General features: G+C 48.4%; 1 non-coding gene across 1 annotated transcript; it reads right to left on the bottom strand.

Moving 5' to 3' along the window:
- Window positions 1-6,199: 6,199 nt before the first annotated feature.
- On the bottom strand, window positions 6,200-6,271 carry Trnat-cgu (transfer RNA threonine (anticodon CGU)). The gene has a single exon. It is a non-coding gene; the product is annotated as a tRNA-Thr (tRNA).
- Window positions 6,272-6,557: the final 286 nt, after the last annotated feature.

Below are 6,557 nucleotides of genomic sequence, written 5' to 3'. Positions count from 1 at the left end.
AGAAATATATAAAAATATCTCCAAAATAACAGACACAATGCGCATGAGAAGAATCCAATTCATGGGGCACTTAGAAAGAATGGACTCAAACAGGTTAACGCACAAAATCCATACATTTTTAAAGAACGAAACTACACTCCTGGAAATTGAAATAAGAACACCGTGAATTCATTGTCCCAGGAAGGGGAAACTTTATTGACACATTCCTGGTGTCAGATATATCACATGATCACACTGACAGAACCACAGGCACATAGACACAGGCAACAGAGCATACACAATGTCGGCACTAGTACAGTGTATATCCACCTTTCGCAGCAATGCAGGCTGCTATTCTCCCATGGAGACGATCGTAGAGATGCTGGATGTAATCCTGTGGAACGGCTTGCCATGCCATTTCCACCTGGCGCCTCAGCTGGACCAGCGTTCGTGCTGGACGTGCAGACCGCGTGAGACGACGCTTCATCCAGTCCCAAACATGCTCAATGGGGGACAGATCCGGAGATCTTGCTGGCCAGGGTAGTTGACTTACACCTTCTAGAGCACGTTGGGTGGCACGGGATACATGCGGACTTGCATTGTCCTGTTGGAACAGCAAGTTCCCTTGCCGGTCTAGGAATGGTACAACGATGGGTTCGATGACGGTTTGGATGTACCGTGCACTATTCAGTGTCCCCTCGACGATCACCAGTGGTGTACGGCCAGTGTAGGAGATCGCTCCCCACACCATGATGCCGGGTGTTGGCCCTGTGTGCCTCGGTCGTATGCAGTCCTGATTGTGGCGCTCACCTGCACGGCGCCAAACACGCATACGACCATCATTGGCACCAAGGCAGAAGCGACTCTCATCGCTGAAGACGACACGTCTCCATTCGTCCCTCCATTCACGCCTGTCGCGACACCACTGGAGGAGGGCTGCACGATGTTGGGGCGTGAGCGGAAGACGGCCTAACGGTGTGCGGGACCGTAGCCCAGCTTCATGGAGACGGTTGCGAATGGTCCTCGCCGATACCCCAGGAGCAACAGTGTCCCTAATTTGCTGGGAAGTTGCGGTGCGGTCCCCTACGGCACTGCGTAGGATCCTACGGTCTTGGCGTGCATCCGTGCGTCGCTGCGGTCCGGTCCCAGGTCGACGGGCACGTGCACCTTCCGCCGACCACTGGCGACAACATCGATGTACTGTGGAGACCTCACGCCCCACGTGTTGAGCAATTCGGCGGTACGTCCACCCGGCCTCCCGCATGCCCACTATACGCCCTCGCTCAAAGTCCGTCAACTGCACATACGGTTCACGTCCACGCTGTCGCGGCATGCTACCAGTGTTAAAGACTGCGATGGAGCTCCGTATGCCACGGCAAACTGGCTGACACTGACGGCGGCGGTGCACAAATGCTGCGCAGCTAGCGCCATTCGACGGCCAACACCGCGGTTCCTGGTGTGTCCGCTGTGCCGTGCGTGTGATCATTGCTTGTACAGCCCTCTCGCAGTGTCCGGAGCAAGTATGTTGGGTCTGACACACCGGTGTCAATGTGTTCTTTTTTCCATTTCCAGGAGTGTACAAGACCGAACTGGTACAAACAGACGGAAAAAGACCTGAGAGAATTAGGGTCTCCAAATCTACATGATAGAAATGAAATCAGAAAAATCACAAACACACGGGGTTTTGAGGAAGAAGAGAGAAAAACTTACCCACATACATGGTCTACGCAACGAAAGCTAGCCCATTCGTTGTTTATGAAGGAATACTGGGCGAAAAGGAAGGCCAACAAATGTTGATTACGCGTGGTCCTAAGTGATTCATCCGCGAAGAAGAAAGAAGAAGAAGAAGATCACAAAGGGACACCCACAAAGTTCAATTTTGGCCCCACTAGTATTCTTCATACAGGGTGGGACAAATAAAAGTGATGCAGACGAGTGGGTGCAATTAGATGTCAATGTACGCATTACAGAAGGAGGAAAAGACTACAGATACTCCCAACAGGGTGGAGCAACTGTCCATGCAGCCGGACTATCCTTGGAGCACATTTATAAGTCTGGCACAGTTGTTAGCAGAGGTCAGTCTGGTCGAGGCCCTAGCTGGCCACTCAGGTCTACTGATATCAGCGTGCGGTTACTTTGTGTGGGGATCCCTCAGGTCTAAGGTGTACCGCAACAGCCCTCATAGTCTTCAAGAACTACAGCTGAACATTCCGGATGAGATAGCAGTCCAGCTTCGATCCGCCTTGAGTTAATTACCGACCAGGGCCCACACGTGCCAAGACATGGATGGGGTCACTTCGACATCTGCTACAGTCAGGTTAGTCCTGTATTTCCTTACTTCTGCGGTGTTTATTTGTACCCTGGAACTCTGTTCTCATACCACTTTTATTTACCCCAACCTGTATATCTGAATGACCTTTCACTTAACATGGAACAGGAAAAACTGGTACTTCTTTCAGACGATAATAGTGTTATAGTAAATCCCGTTAGAGAGAATGCAACAGAAGAGATTGTTTCCCCAAATTTTGAAAAAAAAAACCAACAAAAAAACACTAGATCCAGTTGTGTACTGCAGATAGTGTCATACGAACAATGGTGTAACACATGAGCAGGAATCAGTAAACAGGGTAGAATGTTCCAAATTTTTGGGTGTACATATTGATGAAAACTTCCCCGGCGGAGGTTCGAGTCCTCCCTCGGGCATGGGTGTGTGTGTTTGTCCTTAGGATAATTTAGGTTAAGTAGAGTGTAAGCTTAGGGACTGATGACCTTAGCAGTTAAGTCCCATAAGATTTCACACACATTTTTAAGATTTCACACATGAAAACTTCGGAGGAGGCATATTACTTACTTTCTTAAGCAATTAAGTTCAGTTACTTGTGCTTTTTGTGTAATTGCTATTTTTGTAAACAACCGTGTGAACCTCCTGATATATTTAGCATACTATCACTCAACAATTCCAAGATGCCATTCCAAGCGAGTGTTCCAGCTTCTATATTTATTCTAGATTAACAAAAACCTTTATATTACAAAGTTTACATTTCCTAAGTAAAATTACTAATCAATTGCCCAACTCTGCCCCTTATTATGATTGCGCGATCTAATATCAATAACGTGAAATGACTGACATCATCCACATACCAGACACTAGATTCAAATGGCTCTCAGCACTATGGGACTTAACTTCTGAGGCCATCAGTCCTCTAGAACTTAGATCTAGACTTAGCTAACCTAAGGACATCACACACATCCATGCCCGAGGCAGGATTCGAACGTACGACCGTAGCGGTCGCGCGGTTCCAGACTGTAGCGCCTAGAACCGCTCGGCCACCCCGGCCGGCACCGAACACTAGAAGACATTATTTTCAGAAATGATCTACGGTGGTGTGGAACCTCATTGGAAATAAACTAACGTGATCACAGCTGTTTAGCTTTATAGCCCTAACAAGTCGAAGCAATTTGCGATATCACTGAATGTAGTGCGTCCGGTGCGTCGATGTGATGGTTCTCGTACTCGCCTGCGACGATGGAAGAACTCCAGCTACAAATAAACGCTTTCAAACACTAGGACGGCAGAAGGCGGTCCTCTGATTAATATACTCTAATACTGTCTTCTCCTTTCTGTGTTCTACAGACGAGAAACGCGAATTCTCAGCCACAAGGACGGAGTTCAGATAACGTCTCAACGTAGGTATAGGCAGAGGAAGAGCTCTTCAATTACTGAACGCTGCGTACTCAACGACGACTTCCAACCCGAAGGTGAAGTGCAGAATCGTACAGGTTCGCAACAGTAGAGTGCCTAACAGTTCTAACTATAAACTATTTACAAGGCGTACGTGTCAATGTCAGTCTCCTTTAAATTTTCACATATACGATGTACAACCTATCAAATGATATCTAATTGTGTTTGTAGTTCACGACAAAGTATGTGGATGAGTGCTTGTAAGGTGCGAAATTATAGCCACCTCATACAATGTCTTACAGAACTAATTCCTGGGGTAACACGTCACTTAGAAATAAAGTACTGATTGTACAAACGGGAGCAGTAAGAATAATATATGTTGTACAAGGACGGACATCATGTAGCTGCTGCCCGCATCTCGTGGTCGTGCGGTAGCGTTCTCGCTTCCCACGCCCGGGTTCCCGGGTTCGATTCCCGGCGGGGTCAGGGATTTTCTCTGCCTCGTGATGGCTGGGTGTTGTGTGCTGTCCTTAGGTTAGTCAGGTTTAAGTAGTTCTAAGTTATAGGGGACTGATGACCATAGATGTTAAGTCCCATAGTGCTCAGAGCCATGTAGCTGCTTCTTCAAGGAGCTAGGCATTTTAACTGCGCCGTCACAGTACATATTTCCGATAGTGAAATTAGCCATAAACAATCCATCGCAATTTGATAAGAACAGTGATGTCCATAACTACAACACTAGATGGAAAAATGACATTTATTTCTCACTGTTACAGCTGTCACTGGCTCATAAAGGAGTTCAGTATGCAGAAACAAACATTTCCGATCCTTTGCCCGCCCGGGATTAGCCGAGTGGTCTTGGGCGCTGCAGTCATGGACTGTGCAGATGATCCCGGCGGAGGTTCGAGTCGTGCCACGGGCGTGGGTGTGTGTGTTTGTCCTTAGGATAATTTAGGTGAAGTAGTGTGTAAGCGTAGGGACTGATAACCTTAGCAGTTAAGTCCGATAAGATTTCACACACATTTGAACATTTTTTTTATCTTTTGCCCAATAATGTAAAATGTCCGACGGGTAGGGAAACAAGTTTTAAATCTATTTTAAAATCATGTGTTCTGGACAACTCCTTCTATTCCTTTGGTGAAATTCTACTTACAATCTAGTGATGATGATGAAGTCCCATACTCCTTGGCACAGCGTAGGGGGACAATGCAGGAGACCAGCACCGCCGACTAAGCAAGGTCCTAGCGGAGGTGGTTTTCCATTGCCTTCCTCCGACCATAATGGGGATGATGAAAACGACACAACAACACCCATTCATGTCGAGGCTGGTGAAAATCCCTGACCCAGGCGGGAATCGAACCCGGGACCCCGTGCTCTGGAAGCGAGAACGCTACCGTGAGACCACGAGCTGCGGACTAAAAACTAGTAAAAAAAATTAAATTTCCTTGCACGAGTGCGACTAAAAACAATAATGTGTTCATTAACGTTAAAACTAGTCATCCATACATGTGCTATAAACTTACACGTTCCACGCCATTTCGATAAAAGGAGTGTTCAACTGGTCTATGGAACAAGTACTAAATCTCCGCTCTTCTTCAACAATCGCTACCTGAAGCAACGCAACTATTTTACGCACGTCCGTTTTCGTAAACAAACTGTGTGATTTGCTCTTGAGATGCATCCAAGAACTGCCGTTAGAGAGCGCTGCGGTCGGAAATCATTATGAGGAGCACGTTCCGTGAGACGTAGCAGGTAGTTTCAGAGCGTACAGCAACCGCGATCGATACCACGTCTGGCGTGCTTCGTAGTGAGAAACAAGTCCCTTGTGAGAATGGCTAGGACCACGTCAGCTAGTGTGACTTCGCACAATGCCACGGAAGCTAAATGCACGCCGTTTCAACGCTTATCGAAAGAAAAACAAAATGTGAGCTGCAGGCTGCACCCGAAAGTGAGCGAGTCTGTTGCGTGACGGGCTGAGGAGAATCACTTGCGTCGGGTGGCGCGTCATGGGAGAAGGCGGCGCTTGTGCGGGCTTGTCTGGCTGACAGGAGGCAGCCTTGCCCGCTTCCTTCCTCCGCGCTGCGAACCTGGCTGTCGTGCCGAGGGGACCGGTTTGTAATCGCGGCGCTATCTGCCGCCACGCATCCTCGCCGGCTCGCAGGAAGTGCGACGCGGGCAGCGCGCCGGAGGGCCGCTTTCGCCGAGGGCGTCCGTTCGCACCCGCTTCACGCAGCGCCAGGCCGACGGCTGTCCCTGGCCGCCTCGTCGCATTGGCACTGCGCATCTCGCGACAAACCTCTCGAGGACATTCCGTACGCTGCGGTTTGTTTGCGCAGAGGTCTCCGCAGGAGACATCCGCTGCTCGTGGTCTAACGAGCAACCACATCGGAGAGAAGTACCCTCATACGAACTGAAAACCTCTGAGGCTAGTAGAATACTTGTCATAGGTTGTAGAACTTCGCTTTCATTCAGTGTACTGCCATGTGTTAGATGCTGCTCGAGCTAACTCTGCTCTCAACAGGAAAGTTAAAAAATGAATGCCTTCTGTGAGGGTCGAACTCACGATCCCCGGTTTACGAGACCAGTGCTCTACCACTGAGCTAAGAAGGCGGCAGCTTTGCGTTTGTGACCTATCCCCGAATTGTCACGTCATCATACTGAATCTTACAGCCCTCGACCAGATATCGGATTTGGCACAGTGCTGATGCTGGAGGTGTCCACATTACCGTTTTCCAACTTTCTTGACTGTTACACCCTTACGATCGATGACGAGCGTAAATCCGTGAGAGACAACGTTAACAATTCCACACGAAGCTTTAGCGTGACTGCACTACGATACGACGTAGTAAAGGAGGTATTTCCACAGGTGAATAAGCGTATAACAAAATTTATTTAC

This window comes from Schistocerca nitens, chromosome 9, assembly GCF_023898315.1.
Source record: "Schistocerca nitens isolate TAMUIC-IGC-003100 chromosome 9, iqSchNite1.1, whole genome shotgun sequence".
NCBI classification, from domain to species: domain Eukaryota; kingdom Metazoa; phylum Arthropoda; class Insecta; order Orthoptera; family Acrididae; genus Schistocerca; species Schistocerca nitens.
Note: the sequence above shows the minus strand (reverse complement) of the source record. Positions and strands in the feature narration are given on the sequence as shown.